At 42.0% G+C, this 16,958-nt stretch overlaps 1 long non-coding RNA gene across 1 annotated transcript in view; it reads left to right on the top strand.

Moving 5' to 3' along the window:
• The window catches only part of LOC309349835, a 33,686-nt gene extending 17,030 nt beyond the window's left edge, over positions 1-16,656 (top strand). The window contains exons 4-8 of the long non-coding RNA XR_014160204.1: positions 6,264-8,969; positions 11,821-11,995; positions 12,792-12,922; positions 14,739-14,844; positions 15,830-16,656. This is a non-coding gene — a long non-coding RNA (uncharacterized lncRNA). The remainder of the gene's footprint in view (positions 1-6,263; positions 8,970-11,820; positions 11,996-12,791; positions 12,923-14,738; positions 14,845-15,829) is intronic.
• The last annotated feature ends 302 nt before the right edge of the window (positions 16,657-16,958 follow it).

Here is a 16,958-nt window from a genome sequence, read left to right as displayed (position 1 = left end):
CTTGGAGGCAGGTCGAACTGTCCTAAAGTTTTGTTGTGTGTTGTGGGGCAAAAACCACAGTGAAGTTTGGATGTAGGACTATCAACTCCCTTCTCTGTTTGAGTATAATATTTAAAATGGGTTTTCCAGCTGTTAGGAACAACTTGAAAAGAATGAAGTCTCATCTATGGCTTATCCCCACCTGAGAGAAGATGATAATACTAAGAGAATTCTCTCCTCATCCCATCACAAAAGTTGCGACTAGACTTTCCCTTCCAATTTTTACTGCTTTCGTCATTCCTTATTGTCCATTTTCTCTATCTTCAAATCATTGTTTCACTTTGTTTCTACACCTTGGCCTCAGATAGTAAACCTGTCACTAATCTCAGCTACACACACACACACACACTTTCCATGCTATAATTCTGCTGCTGGAGAGTAGGGGACTCATTCCATGCCATGGTGGGTTACAATAGCCAGATTTGCTTTCACACTAGACAGCCATATGCTTCTGTTCCTTTAATTTGTAGTTTTTAATTGGAAGACTTATTTTCTTCTAGGTTGCAGCTTTCTCCTTGACTCCTAGATATCTGACAATGTTAACAGAAATAAGATCACAGTTCCATTCTGGTGACCTCACCTCTCAAATTTCAGTGGTATAATAACCTAAATTATATTTTATGTCACTCTTCATAATAGTCTGTCTCCTTTACTGCGCATTCCAACTTGCCTCCGAGACAGCAGCAAGTATCACTGCTGGTGTGATTTAAAATCTTGGATGAATACAAGTTCTGGAAAATAAAAGTGTGACAAATGCCTCTATAAACACTGGACATAAATGCTGGAGCTTTATTTTCCAGTTTCTGTTGTGGACAATTACATGTATCTCCACACCATGAAAACTAGGCACTCTTAGGAAATGAATTATTTTAAGGCCTGAAGAAATTGTGATGCGATTTTTTAAGGGATGTCAAAGTAATAGAAAAGATTTTTTTAATAGATACAAATTGCATCAGCCTAAAAGATAACTAAAGTCTGTAATAATTAATATCAGTGTGGTCTGACGGACAGGTTGGTTTACATAGGTTGCCTTCCCCTAAGTAGACACATGTCTACTTTCAACATGTTCATGAGCATGTTGGCATCTGTCTGTCTCAGGAGACAATAAAGGAGTTCGCCTTCGGGTAGATTTTCAGAAATACATAGATACAACCCACAATAATTTCCGGGATAGTTACCACACTTGAAAAACTCATAACCTCAGGAATTCTGTATTATTTTGCTCATTTATTTATTTATATCCCAGTCTTCCCCAAGGAGCAAATGGAAGCTGGTTCTCCTACCCCTCCATTTTATCATCACAATAACCCTGTGAGACATGTTAGGCAGAGAGCCAGCGTCACTTGTACAGTAAAATGCCTCTTTAAAGCAGCTGTTCAGTCAGCTTGGCGCAGATAGTGAATGTAAATTATGAACTATTTTACATAGTAGCAGCAGCAGTGGTAGAATGATTAATACACTATTTATTTGTCTGTTTAACTTGAGCTCCCCTTGAAAGCTCATGGTAGACAACAGTTTCAGGTGCTCTTGCACATAACCAGAATCCTATCAACCATTTGAAACCTTCAGTTTCCCCATCATAATTTTTCTAACAGCAACTAATTATTATACCTTTGAAGCATCAGAAAGTTGCTCATTTATGTTCTTGTCTAGTTTATTGGGGAAGAGGCAAAGAATCTGGCTGTTCTTGTTGAGATAGTACACAAAGCCCATGGAAGGCCTGGTTTCACCACCACCCCAGTCCTCTTCACCAGACTCAATTGTGGCAACAGCAATAGTAGTGTATTGAATGTGTTTTCCCTGAGTTTCTCCCCTGATTTGCTGAGTGTTGTGGCGAGTGGAAGAAAGTCTGTACATTGGATTTGCTTTGCTTATCCCCACCACCACTGCCAGAGGCAACTTAAGTTTACTATTAAGAAGAGTTTGGATTTTATATCCCGCTTTATCACTACCCTAAGGAGTCTCAAAACAGCTAACAATCTCCTTTCACTTCCTCCCCCACAACAAACACTCTGTGAGGTGAGTGGGGCTGAGAGACTTCAGAGAAGTGTGACTAGCCCAAGGTCACCCAGCAGCTGCATGTGGAGGAGTGGGGAAGCGAACCTGGTTCATCAGATTACGAGTCCACCACTCTTAACCACTACACCTTCTGCTCAGGTGGGGAGAAAAGGTCTATGTTCTCATTTCAGGCTGTGTAGCATAGGTAGGGAAGGGAGGTGAGATCAACCAGTGCTGGAACTAAGATTTGGGGTTCCCTTGGAGAAAGGGAAGAAAGGACAGAAAATAAACAGATTTTTAGGCATTCTGAAAACAACCTCTACTGTCTACTACATTCCTGTTTACAAAGTCCTTCCTAAGTTAAACTGCTAGAACAGCAAACTGGGCCACTTTCAAAAGGTGTTATTTATCCACAACTTCTAACTTATACAGCAATAGACAGCCTTCCATTCTGGATAAAAAGAGTCCTAGAAATTCCTCTCTCTGAGCTCTGTAAAGGCAGCAAAGCAATACATAATGAATAAGTTCCTCAATAACTCCTCAACCACATGGGCACAGTCTTGCTTCATAGTATTTCATCAGTTCCTAAAACAAGCCTGAATACCTTGAGCAACTCAGTAGTGGGCACTTTAAAATCTTACTATCCCATCTCTTATTCCATAAATCAAACTTGGTGGATGGAGAGAATGTACCACAATGACCAATTCAAAGTCTGTCTGCCTCAGATGAAACAGTTGCTGCAGCATGGAAGGAACCCTATAATCAGATTTTTGTTAGTATTTCTTTCCAGGAGTGCTGAGACTTGTCAGCAAAAAAATGCTGAGAAAATGCTAACGTACAGCATTTTGTGGTCAATTTTGGTGTTCTCATTTGATTTAGCTTTTGCTATCTCCATACCTTGCACTTCTTGTAAGTTATGAGCCAAGTAGAAAAGAGTGCAACCTTGAAAGTATACTTGCTACAGCTTTTAAGAAGTTTTTAATAATAATAATAATAATCCTGGGCAGGCCGGGTATTCCTGTTATATACCTGCTGGGATTGACAAGGCATCTGACCCTCACCTGAATCTCATAGCTCTCTTGACGAGTGCTTTGGTCTGCCCACCAGATTGTTACAATTCCATTCTCAAGTAATCAATTTTAATCTAGAATTTAAATTCTCAAAACTTTCTTATTTGTTAATTTGAGCAAATAAACTACTGCTCTCACTTCATTACAAACAGTATTTCTACCTGCAACACACTTGAGCAAATCTGCTCCTCTTCCTTTCACAGATATTTTGTTGCGATTTGCAACTGTAGCTGCCTCTGATTAGTTATCATTTAACTCTTGGGGAAAATAATTAGCACATCATGTGCATGGAAGTTGCCAAACCAATTAACCAACGAGAAGGATTACTGTTAATAGCACCAGTTTTCCTATAACTTGATATTGCTGGATAGTTTTGATGAACTGCAAAAGCATTTTTAGTTTGCTTTCTGTTGCCACCCTGGAACTTTTCTGTATTAGTGCCACTTTGTTTTGTACAATTCTTGAAGATGAAGGAAAACAACTTTTCTGCTTGTATATATTGATAATATAATTTTGGTTACTGAGGACAAACAAGATTGTACAAAAACAAGATTGGGTGCAGGTCTGGCCAGGACATAGGCGTCCTGACTGTGACAAAGATGACCTGTGTGCTTGCTTGCTTGCTTGCTTAACAGCTGTTGGGAACTTCAAGGTCCCTGCTCTCCCTTCTTATGGTCTTTGTACTGGACTTGGAGACTCCAATAGAGAGCATTCCATGTCAAGAAGGAGGGCAGGTGGGCACCCTATCAAATAACAGGGGAGGAGCTACACGGAGGAGGGCCTTTTCACTGGTGGTGCCCATTGTATGCCTCGCTCTTCGCAGACCTGCTCTCTTTTGGCCTGTATTTTGGAACTTTATAATTTAGGAAGACTTTGGAAGAACTGGTTGACAAGTCTTATCAGTCACTGATGTATGAGCGGATTTTATTTACTGCTATTCTGGGCTTCTGGTGCACCAGGGTTTACACCAGCATAATAGAGTTGGCCAGGATGCCAGAAAGGATACAATTTACGAGCTTTCTCCATTATCTGCACAGCAGGGGGCGTTCAGTAAACAGTGCAAAGGCTGACCTGAAGCATTCCCAGCTGGTTACCTGATTTCAGCAGTAGGGATCGCTGTTTGGTAGTACCCAATTGGTTAGCTGTCAGATTCTAGAGAGCCCTATTGGTGGCTCTTAGGTAATTCACAAAATACAGAGTCCATTCATAAAACACAGTGTTCATTCATAAAGCAGTAACACAAATCTCCATTGCTACATATTGGGTGTATATTTCAGCGGTTGAACTTACAGGTTTATGGCCATGCTGTAGTGTAGTGCTTATGCGACTGTGAATAAAAAGTGGCTGGGCTCATTGTCTCGGGGTCTGGGGGGGAAGAGGTGACAAAACTGATTTTCAATAAGTGCCTCTCCCTTTATTTACATAGCAAGTCCTTGAGTCTGTACTCTGAATAGTGATACCAGGGACCTAGAAGGTGCAGGGCTTGTCAGTCCAACCCCTGCAGTCTCATCAGGGCTGACCTTAAGGCAATTGGAGCAATTTGGCCAAATTGGGCCCCGTGTGCCGCTCTGAAGGGAGCCCCTGCACCAGGGCAGTCTAGATAGATTTTATTTATATCTATAAGATTTTGCAGACTTTGGCCGTGAACGGGCCCTACCAAAAAAAATAATAATCAAGTTGCGCCCCACTGCTTCAAATTGGGCCTCACTTGCTAGCCCTGAGTCTCATAGTTGCTTGGCCTGAGTTACCCTGCCCTTGCATGAAGTCTTGGGTTTACAATTTTGGGAGAGGGGAGACTGTGGCACTGAGGAGTGGGCAGATCAGGGATCCAATCTAGTCCAGTTCTCACAGTGGCCAACCAGATGCCTCTGGGAAGCCCGTAAGCAGGGCTTGGGGGCAATAGCACTCCTCTACTTGTGTTCCCAGCAGCTTGTATTCAGAGGCATACTACTTCTGATGGGGTGTATGGGGTAGTGCCTCTGGTAGGGACACTTTGCACTCCTTCTGGGGTAGTTTGTCCACCTTTGGCTGCCACCCTGGACTCAGTTCTCACTTGTGGCTCCTAGAAGCTTTCAGCAGGTGACAGCAGCCACACCCTGGCTTCAGCTGGTTGGCTAAAATAGGTGAGGATAGCCAGTGTCTCAAGCCCTTGATGCTTTAGGGACTTTCCTGTATGTGAAGACCGGCTCTGGTAGATTGAGCAGATGAGACCAATAATGGGTCCAACTTTCAAGAAAGCAGTTGCCGCATGTGCTGTGAAAGAAGTGAAGGGCAGATGGGGCTCGTCAGTCTGGAAAAGTAGCCCATCTAGGAGAAGGAAAATTGATCCTAAACTTCCACCACCTTGTGGGGCATCTTCAGGAAAGGAAAAGGCTAAGGAGTAAACCCTACAAATCCAGAGTGGAGCCTTCTTCCAGCAACTCCTGTAGCTAAGCTGCTGTCAAACATATTGCTCTGCTGTCCTTTGGACCACATCAGCAAGGCCAAGAGTGGGGTCTTGTTGTCTGGGCAACCCAGGACCTCCATACACACTGCCCAGTCTTGCACTCCAAGGAGGTCACTTTGGTGCTGCTAACACAGCAGTTCGACTTCACCCCCGGAGGCGCACTCCATTGTCTCTTAAGACGGATGGATGCCAACAACTACTTCTGACTCTGGAGATAATGTAATATTTTGTCTGTTCTGAATTTTCCAGATTTTGTAAACCTCTACCATATTCCCCATTACCTTTTTTTCCTAAACTAAATGGCCCAGAACATTGGAACCTTTCCTTATACAGGTGTTTCTCCAGCCCCTTGTTCTATTTACTTTCACTTTTCTGCATCCTTTCCAGCACTACAATATCCCCTTTGAGGTGAGATGACCAGAAATTTACACAGGAGTCCAAGTGTGGCCATACCACAGACTTGTCTAAAGGCATTACGATGTTGGCAGGTTTATTTTCAGTCCCTTTCCCAATGATCCCCAACGTGGAATTCACCTTTTTCACTACTAGTTTCAAGCTGCCTCCTATAAATATGCAAAGAAAACAGCAGCTGCTTTCAGGGATCATATCTTCTTTCTCACCAAAACAGTGAAAGATTCTAAAGTATAAATAATGCATGGTCCGTGAAGCTCTGAGAATAAATTTTGTCTTCTGCTTTGCTTTCCTTCAAGGTATGACAATTTAGGAAAGAGTTTGGACAGAAACCCTCTCTACTTCTGTTGATATAAACATGCTCGGCATCTCAAACCCCCTGCCACAGATCCTTAAGTTCAACCGACAGGAGCTGGAAAAGCATTTTCCAGGAGACAGACGCCACCCCGTATAAACGTCTCCCCATAAAGATAGAATCGCACAAACACTGGCAACAATGGAGAAGGCTCAAACCAAATTCACACAGGGACAAAACCATAAGCAGATCCAAAATTAATCGAACTTGATCTAATCAGTGACTTGTTGGAGAATATGAGTTGTTTCTCTGTTTTTACAGAATTCAGATTACAAACTCCAGAGATGAGGGGAGGAAAGTGATGCCCCTTGTCTTAGCAGCCTTTCAGCAAAGAGAGCTGGTAGCTATTTTGAGTCCTTTGTGAATAAATACATACTGGCAATCTGAGCAGAATTCATGACACCTTTAAAGCAATGTGTTTTATTTCTTAAAGGCCTAAAGGAACTTTCATTTTGGTCAATGTATGAAGCATACAAGTGCAAGAGTTTTACATAAGAGCCCACTGGATCTGGCCAAAAGCCCACCTAGTCCAGCATCCTGTTCTCACAGGGGCCAACCAGATGTCTGTGGGAAGCCTGCAAGGCAGACATGAGCACAAGACAACAGTTTCCCCACTTGTGATTCCCAACAACAGGCATTCACGGGCACACTGCTTCTGAAAGGGGAGGTAGAACATAGTGGTGTAGCATGGGGGTGAGGGGGGGCCATGGCCCCAGGCACAAAATTCTGAGGCGACACAACCCAGCACCCCCACAACAGGCTCTCTCACTGAAGTTGCTTGGCTGCTGCCTTCCAGAGAGTGAGCCTCACCAGATCTGGGCCTTCGAGGCTGTAGCGACAGCTCCTTCTCCTCACAGCCAGCAAAGGAATGCCTGCCCCTGGGCGGAATTCCTGCTGGCCAGAGCCCAGACGCTTCCTGGCCTGTGTCAGTCCTTCTCTGTGGCCTCCCTCCTGGTGTGTGTTCTTGGGTAGGCACCCCAGAGTGGGACTGCAGAAAGAAGAGCAGACCACTTCTCCAGAACCCTCTGGCACCCGCCCTCGAACTGTGCAGCCTAGGAGAGATGGCCACAGAAGGGCTGCACTCAGCGCCTCAGCCTGGTCTCTGCTGCCCTCCTCCTAGACTGCATCTGTGGCTCCAGTGCCACCGGGACTCCACCAAGCCTGCCAAGGAGCTCCAGCCAATGTCCCATCAGGAGCTTGCCAAGCTGAGAGGCTGAATGCAGGAGCCAGCAGGCAAACTCCATGAGAAACAGCTGTAGCAGGGGTGCAGTGAGAAAAGCCTGTCCTACATGACATCCTCAATGAGGTTAGGGTTCGCAATCCTTTCCTTGCCCGGGCACTGGCAATGCATGCTATGACACTGATAGAACATAGCCATTGTGGCTAGTAGCAATTGATAGCCTTATCATTCATGTATTTGTGTAATCATTTTTTTAAAGCAAGAAGGGTAGCTAAATCTCACTGACTGGGCCAGCTCACACAATTGTTTAGGTTTCATGAACTGGAAACCCCAAAGGAATTGCTAGATGTAAATAAATGGAGCCAGAAAAACTTTTTGACCCTTCCCTTTCCCAACAATATGGTACAAGCTTCTAAATCAGAGGTCAGCAAACTTTTTCAGCAGGGGGCCAGTCCACGATCCCTCAGACCTTGTGAGGGGCTGGATTATATTGGGGGGGGGAGAATGAATGAATTCCTATGCCCCACAAATAACCCAGAGATGTATTTTAAATAAAAGCACACATTCTACTCATGTAAAAACATGCTGGTTCCCGGACCATCCGCGGGCCGGATTTAGAAGGCCATAGGGCCGGATCTGGGCTCCGGGCCTTAGTTTGCCTACCCATGCTCTAAATAACCTAAATAGCTTCCCTCTGCTCTTTGGTGTGAAAATTGGGCTCGAATCGACACCCAATGCCAGCATGCTTCACTATTTGCAGGTAATGCTATGTTCTAAATTTCTATGGATAAACATTGAAGATTCACACACTAATAGCACCATCTTAAAACCAGTGATGTGCAAGTGATTCCCACCAGTTTATCCTAGGTTTGCCTGTATGCCTGATTTGAACATGTTTTGGAATTTTCATATTGCAAAATTATATTTGAGTCCTGCCCTTTAGCACAGAGCTGGAAATGTGAAAAGCAGTAGCTGAAAAATATAATGTATTTACATCACACTGGATGTACACTGGAGCAATGTAGAATGTGCCAATATGATTTTTTCTGCCAATATGTGCAACACCATTCATATACAGCATGTGATTCCCCCATATCTGCCAAGAGAATGAATATGCAACCATTTTGTGTTGTGTGGATGGGTATTGTGTGATTTATGAAGAATATCCTGGAAGGCTGAAATGCTCCCCCGTTGGATAAAGCCAGCACTAGTAAAATATAAATTGCACCTATCTGTTTCAGTGCCGCTTCATTACAGTAATTTGTTACCACCCGTGAGCATGGACAGCTTTTACAATTACCAAATTAAGAAAGCAAGATAAACAAAACAACACAGTTTCTGATGCATTATTGAAATGGTGCTCAAAATACATTCCTTCCTTATCTTTGCAGGAGAGAAAGCCTAGAAACAAAACAAAACAAAATGTTAACTGGTTCTTAAGGACTGAATACTATTTGTGAGCAGCACAGGGTGAGAATAATGAACAAATATGTGTTTTGCTTATTCCTCAGATTTTGGGGAAATATTTTTTGCTGTTGACTGAAGAGTGACGAGGGGGAAAGCAACAACAAAATATTGAGTTTCTTTGGCTTGGTACCCTATACACATTATTGATCTTGCATCATAGCGTGCATTCAACAATGTTTGCTTCAGTAACTGCTGGCCGCAACAAAAATAAAAGGTTGAAAAAGTAGAGAGAAAAGTTTCCAAAAGTTAAAAAGTAATGTTTTGTTTCATCTGTACCCTTTGTGTCAAAATTGAAAAGTATTCTCTTGTAGCAAAATTATCAGGCAAAATCTTGTGCTTCTTCAAAAGGTTAGAATGGCAAGATACCCAAAGGTATGTTTGCCATCCAAAATACAGAAATGGAAAAGGAAATAATTTGTAGACCACCCTTTTCTAACCAAGTGCCCTCCAGACAGGGCTGCTGGGAGTTTGTAGTCCCCAAAATCTGGAGGGCACCAGGTTGACAGAGGCTACAGAACTCTTTTTCTGAGTCTATGAATGGCACATGAAGCTTATCCAGTTTCTAAAGAGAAATGCAGTGGACTTTCTTCTGGATGGTTTGAACCAAAATTGAGACGAGCTTAAACTCCTCCCTTCATAAAGAGCTGATCCATTTTTTATTTTTGCAGAAACCCTTTAGGGTATTTTCCATGCACTCTCTGTTTACACTGCATTCAGTTTAAGAATAAACTTGTTTTATAACTTCTTGGGTTTGGATCAATCTTTTAACCACTATGTGTAGGGCACTCTTGTTTCTCAGATCCTTCTGTTTTTATAACTCAAAGGAACCCTAATTAAAGAGGGAGGGAAGCAAGCTAGCATGATTACCTTTGAAACAAGCTTTTGCAATGCAGAAGGAGAGAAAGGAAGAGACAACCTTTAATCCTGGGCAAAGGAAACAAAGAGGATAATTTCTCAGAGGATGGGGGGACTGTTATGGGTCCAGGAAGGAAACAGAGGAACTGTAATGCTGGCTAAGGGAGCAGGACCAAGGAGGACCTGACAGAGGAGGCGGCTAATGATAGAACCACTTTCAGAATGCAAGACAGTCTTTGAGCTAGGGAAACAGGAAGAAACCCTTCCTGTTTCCAGAACCCTAAAACTTTCTTGCAATGCTGCTACATCAGAGGGAGAAATGGCTGTAAGGAGGAGGGGAAACATTGGAGCTCCCCTCTTCTGCTGGTCTGCAAGTCCCCCTCGGCTAAGTGTGTGTGTGTGTGTGTGTGTGTGTGTGTGTGTGTGTTTCTGCCTGCTTGCCTGCCTGCCTGCCTGCCTGTGAGAGAGATATGCCACACCAGCTGCTGGCATGCAGCCCTCAGAGGGGTGGCCATCTCTCAATGTGGCCCTCATGCTTTAAAAAAGGGGGGGGGAGAGCTGCCCCTGCTCTAAGCTTTAGAGACCAGTGATGCATCAGCAGAAAACGTAAGCCAGATAAACCTGCTCATGTAAGCTGTCAAGCAATGTAAACAGTAGAATGCTGGAGGAGTGAACTTGCTCAACAGCTCATCATCTATTAAAAGAAAAATCACAAGTTTTTTGTGTGTAGGTTGGCCATTGGCACATTGTCAGAAACAATTCATAGATATGTTCACAAGTCAGATTTCAAGGCAATAAAGCAATGAAGAAGGCAAGAGGGACAGGGTAACCTGGTGCCATGGAAACCTGTGGCTGACTAAGATCAGATGCTCCTCCTATGGTTGCACACAGGGCTTGCAGTTTTAGCCTGTTGAACAAATAAGGTTGAAGAAATGCTTACCAGACCTTGCAACACTTCGAGAGCCAAATTGGATGTTACAAGAGGCATTGAACTGCTGCTGCTGCTATTTATTCCCTTGCTCTTATTTCACTGCAGCAGCTGATACAAGCAATGAATGACATGCCATCATTGTGCTGTGCATCTTCCTCTCCCTGCCTGCACCCTCCGAGGATACAGCATGGGGTCAGGGAGGAGAGGAGTGTGTGGTGACATGCTGTTTGTATTTGACTTAAAAACAAGAGGGAGCAAAGAGTAGGGAATGGAGGATACTTCTGGTTTCACTTCTCATTTAAAGGCAAATCTACCTAATTCGCACTTTCTGAACCAATACAGTGGTACCTCAGGTTAAGTACTTAATTCGTTCCAGAGGTCTGTACTTAACCCGAAACTGTTCTTAACCCGAAGCACCACTTTAGCTAATGGGGCCTCCTGCCGCGCCACCGAAGCCTGATTTCTGTTCTTATCCTGAAGCAAAGTTCTTAACCTGAAGCACTATTTCTGGGTTAGCGGAGTCTGTAACCTGAAGCGTATGTAACCTGAGGTACCACTGTACAAAAACCAAAACGCAACCATCCTTTGAGATTTGCATTTATCTCAATTTTGCCATGCAATTCCCAGCCAAGTAACAGGTGCAAAAATGCATACATGGGGGTAAAGTGTCCATAAACATGCATATATTAGTGAAAATAACATACAATGGTGCATTTTTTAAGGGAGATCACTTTGCAAAAATATATATATTAGGAAACATTGTATATGAATGTGTATATTAGCAGAAATTCTCAGTAAAATGCTGGTGATTTTCATGAGGAGGAGGAGAAAAATCACAAAGTGTGGAAATGTGGAGAACTGCACTTAAAGATGGGAAGAATGAGAAACTGAGAGAAACCAAATCTGACACATTTCACTCATCCCTAGCAAAGAGAGAGTTCTGAATCTCTCCTTTGATGTTCCTCCGTCTTCCAAATGGTGTGGAGTTAAAGAGGAAGAACTTTGGATGAGGGAGTACTAGAGACTTGGATTTTCTTTATACTATGTGCTTTATTTGCAAATATGCAGGGATAACATACGTGGAGGCAAAGAGCCATGCTGCAAAGTAGCATATCCACAATACCACATTGGACCCCTGCAAGTGAAAAGATCACGACACTGGGGATATAGTACCTGAACATTTCAGAACACTGTGTAAATGAATATAGTAGCCAACATACAAATGCCTTTTTAACAGAAGCAGGTAGGTAATATTTATCATAACTACAACAGGTATAGTCGATTATTAATTCATTTCCTATGAGGCTAAATCAATATTCAAAAGCTAAAGTTAAGACTCCACATTAATTTTGCAGGAAGATAAATGATTGCTCAGGTTAATCATATCAACCCCCCGTTTCACCAGCTGCCACAGATTAATAGTTTAAAAAAATTAAAGCACAAATGGCTTGGTCACCTTCATTGGTGAAAAATGACTTACTCAGTCTAAAATTATATTCTAATGGGTTTAAATAAAAAAAGAGCAAATGTTACCTTTCAAATGAGACCTGAGACCTCAATTTTGACAAAATAAAAGAGATAGTGCAAATTCAGGGGCCAGCTACATTTTTAAGACCACAACAATAAAAAAAATAAAAGAATAAATGACCAAATTGGACTTGAAAATGACTATACATTTCTATGGATTTTAATTTTCTTCATTTGAATATAAATGTAGCCAGGATTATTTACATGTGGCCTTCTCATGCTTGACCAAGAGTTTTGTGGAAATACTAAATGAAAGAGAATTCTGAAATTAATTTGTCTGAGGCAGGGCTGTCCATATGTTATCAGACTCCAGCACCCACCAGCCATAGCCAGCTTAGCCAATGGTCAGGCGGGTTGAAAGTTGTGGTTAGCAACATTTGAAGTCCCACAGGTTCCCCACCCCTGGTTTAAGGGAATACAGGAATATACAGCTATAGCTCATCATGGGTATTTACCACAGAACTTCCACTTTGATGATGATCATAAAATCTTTATCATCTTCCTCCTTCTAGCAGTGTGTGTGTTAAGGAACTGTTCCCATTTTGTAGAAGGGTAAATGATAGTTTACCATTTCCATTGTAAAGACATTGAGGATGAGAGAAAATGCCACACCCAAAGGCCACTCTGTAGATTCATGACGCAGGTGAGGACAATAATCTGCTCCGTTGGATGAACTGTTCTTTAAAACATGCCAAAGCCTGTCTGGGTATAAACTCAAAGCTTAAACTACCTAGATGTTGTTTCTCCATTTTTCACCTGTTTAGCTACCTCAGAGACCCATGTACACATTCTCAGTATGATTCCTTGCCAGAAATAACACTTCATCTTTTCAGAGGTTCAGATGCCACAATCTGATACGCCCACTTATCTGGAAGTCAGCCCATTGAACCAAATGGAACTTACTTCTGACATCTTTATTTTGCAAAGTTCAGCTGTCCCTACACTTATCAGAGTTCAGTTGCCACCTGACTTTATCTATGAATAAGAACCCAGGTGAGGCCAATTTTGAATTGAAAAATGTTTAGGGGGTGCAAGGGTTAAGATGCCTTCCCAGACTGTGTTTCAATTGAGAGAGAGAGAGAGAGAGAGAGAGTAGCATCACAAAATGTCTAAAGTTTGTCCCTAAGCTTGACTTTTCAGGGTGGTGAAAGTTCAGTTGGGGCCCTTATAATGGCCAAATACTGCTATGAGGCTTTAGTTTACTTTTGTTGTTGTTTTTATAATTGGTAACATGACACAGGCAGGGGATGGGGAAGAAACACAGCCATGGTTCAAAATTCGTACTTCTCTGAATTTTGCAATGCAGTTCCATAGCCAAGAGTTGTGTACAGAATTCCAAGTACTAGAGTAAAGTATACACAGAAATGCATATATTCATAAAAGTAGCATACACAATTGCTTTATATAAGGTGAAATTGCTTTGCAAAGATGTGCATATTATGATAAATTTGCTCTAAAACGCTGATGAGGACTTTATTTAAAAAATCACAAACTGATGAGGAAGTGTGGAGAACTGAGGGGAAATGAAGAACTGAGAGAAACAAAAATTGGCAGATTCACCCATCCCTAAACTTGGAACACCTCAGATAAGGCAGAAAGGAATGAATGGCAAGAATAAGCTCCTCAGACAGGAAATCTAGTCACTTCACTAGGAATAGAACAATATTCTAGGCTTCACAAACAAATATTCATGTTATTCCTGATTCAGCAGTGAGCTGATGCACCAGCTCCAATCCTCACCCACCCACCCCCATTCCTGCTGTTCCATTTGGAACTGATTTTCTTCAAGTTATCACATCAAGCAGTGATAGAAATATTCATGATATCCTGAAGTGGCATATTACATTAAAATATTTCAAAGTGACTGGCCTGGTTGAGCATCAATAAGAGGAAAACGTATTGACGAAGGCCTACAACTAATGCTGCCTTTTATAAATATCCTGCCAGACAAATAATGGCTCTCAGTGGATTCTGATATGATGTACAGTTTTAAAGTAAATGCTATATTGCCAAGAGGCTCAAAGGAAACTGCCACCACAGAACAGTGGGCTGACTAATAGGATTTTAGTTTATCTTCCCTACCACAGAGATTCAGCAAAAGACTCAGTGCCCCCAAGTTGAATGTAGATTGATCCATCAGATTCACTGAGATGCCAAAACCTCCAGGTAAAATGCTACAGGTAAACAGATGAGGAAAGTTTGCTGGTGATTCTCTTAGACAAAAGAGCCGCACAGAAAAATGCCTTAAAACCCTGGTTGTGCTGAGACTTGGAAATACATTTCCATGAAGCCTAAATGGAACCACTGAAATGGTAGATTTGCCTTTTTTTCCTCCTGATTATTCACTGCCAAATGTAAAACACTCATTTCATCCTCTTAATAGTGACTCAGTATAACATTGTAAAGGCTGTCTGCTGGTTCTCAATTGGTTCCAAATTGTACAGTCTATTTCTTTTCAGATTCTTACAGTAGGTTCAGAATTTAAATAGACAGTCGCACAAAGATGGATTTCTTCCTGTCAAAACCCTGTGGTTTTTGAACTTATGAACACACTGTTATTCTGAGGTAAGTTTCTAGTCTAGCCCCAAAAGCTGTTCTTGGTGCAGGATAAAGGGGCTCAAATCACACACTGTGAGGTAAAATAATTTGTCACCTGGTGATACTCAGGACATCTGAAAAGGCTCATGAGACCTGAGTGACACTTGCATAGGAAGGGACCATATAATTTATCCTGCCCATCCTGTGTCTTCAGCCAGACATTACTGGAGCAGGAATGGAAATTAGTTCCTATGCCAGTAATGTATAAATTGAGCTTCTATCTTCAGTCAAGGAAAGGAGGGGAGGAATGACTGCCTCTACATTACACTCTGATGTCAAATTGTGTCATGCAAAAGAACATTACATCATATTGCTTCTGAGTCCATAAATAGCCAAGTCCAACACCATTCTGAGTTTGAATTTATTGTATACTTCTACAGATGTGCATTATACAACGACATTATATAGGATTCAGCAAATTCTGAATATACACCTGGTCTTTGACACTTAAGAGGTATTTTAAGGACCACCTCTATTTTTGTGACTGTAATCTTCATAATCATGAGTTTCTACATTGCTTTTAGTGTTACATTTTTAGGACCTTGGGGTGAAAGGCAGGTGAAGAGGAAGATATTAAAAAACAGCTAGTGTTGACTACTGAGGAGTTCCCATGGGGCCAGCTAACCATAAGACTCCAGATCCAGATGTGTGACAACAAACCTACTCTCCATGATAAGATGTTGCATTACTCCTCCTTTGGGAGAGCAATAGAGTTGGGCTCCAAAACTCATATAAATTAAATAGAAATGGAAGCACAATTGCTATATTCCTGCCCTTCGAAGCTGAAAGCAGGACTATGATTAAATAACCGAACTGTCTCACCTTGTGCAGTCATGTTAACTTCCAACAGCCTGGAACAATTAATCTTTATATTGGTCTTTCCTGCCTTGCCATATGCATTCTTGTGCTCAAATAGTTTAAAAAAAATCTTTTGTTGCTTGACTCTTTGTAGATGAGTGTGTGAAAGAGAGAAATCATGGAAAAACTGAAACCAAGTAGATATGAGAAACCCGCAAGAAAGATAAGAGCACAACAACAACAACACTGGCCATTTATAAGCCAGGATTTCCAGTGCTGTAGGGACTTTAAAACTCATTCAGCTGAACACATGTGGAAGCCCCTTCTAGATCTTTGCACACACTTTTAACTTCAGCATGTTCAGGTAAACACCTAAAGAGGGCTTATGATGAAAACTGGCTCAGGAAACAGTCAGTGCATCACAGGGGCATTATCTTCCCTTTTGTCTTTAGCCCCATTGTTACTCTTCTTGACCTTATGAAATAGGCCTCAAAGCAACATTAAGCAAGGTAAATGACATGTTAAGGGCATTACACTGTAATTTATGGTAGAATGGAAACACTGCAGTGTGTGATAAATGCAGGAAGAAGCAGGAAACCAAATATGTCTTCTTACATCCTGAGAGTAGAGCTGTGCCCATTGGCCCAACCCTGCCATCACATCCGCTACTGGCTCAGTCCCACTTCCATCCATGCATGGGAGGGAAAGTCTGTAAAAGGAACTCTGTGTGACACATATCGGCATGATCTGACTTCCAAATCATGGGGAGAGCCTTTTGTACATGACAAGATTCCCTTCACACCCATGCTCAGAAATGGAGACAAAACGCTTAAGACCCAACTGCCGTGTGTTCAGCCTGTCCAGTTACTCATTTGTCTGAGCACCTGGTATTAGCATCACTGCATATACCGAAGCCAAAAAGAGAAATCATGCCCTTTCCTGTTTTTAATGATTTCTAAATAAAACAGTTCCGAACATAGACATTTCCAGCACGATCATTAATTAAGCATGGACAGAGGCAACACATCAGAATTCACAGCTTGTCTTGATCTCGCCATCACATGCAAACAGACTGATCCTCATTAAGACTTATTTGTACTGTAAATATACTTTTAAATTATGCCCGAAGTTGGAAAGTACAGGCACCTCCATCTGGTCTAGAGTGTCTTGTGTGTAACATCACATCAGAAATATCTAGCATCTCTTCATCCTATGGATATAGTTATCTTAGGTGCAGCTGTACTATTCATGATGATGTTCCCAAGAACAGACACAGTTGCTTA

Source organism: Podarcis erhardii, assembly GCF_964252035.2.
Source record: "Podarcis erhardii genome assembly, chromosome: 9".
NCBI lineage: Eukaryota > Metazoa > Chordata > Lepidosauria > Squamata > Lacertidae > Podarcis > Podarcis erhardii.
This window is presented reverse-complemented; position numbering and strand designations above follow the sequence as displayed.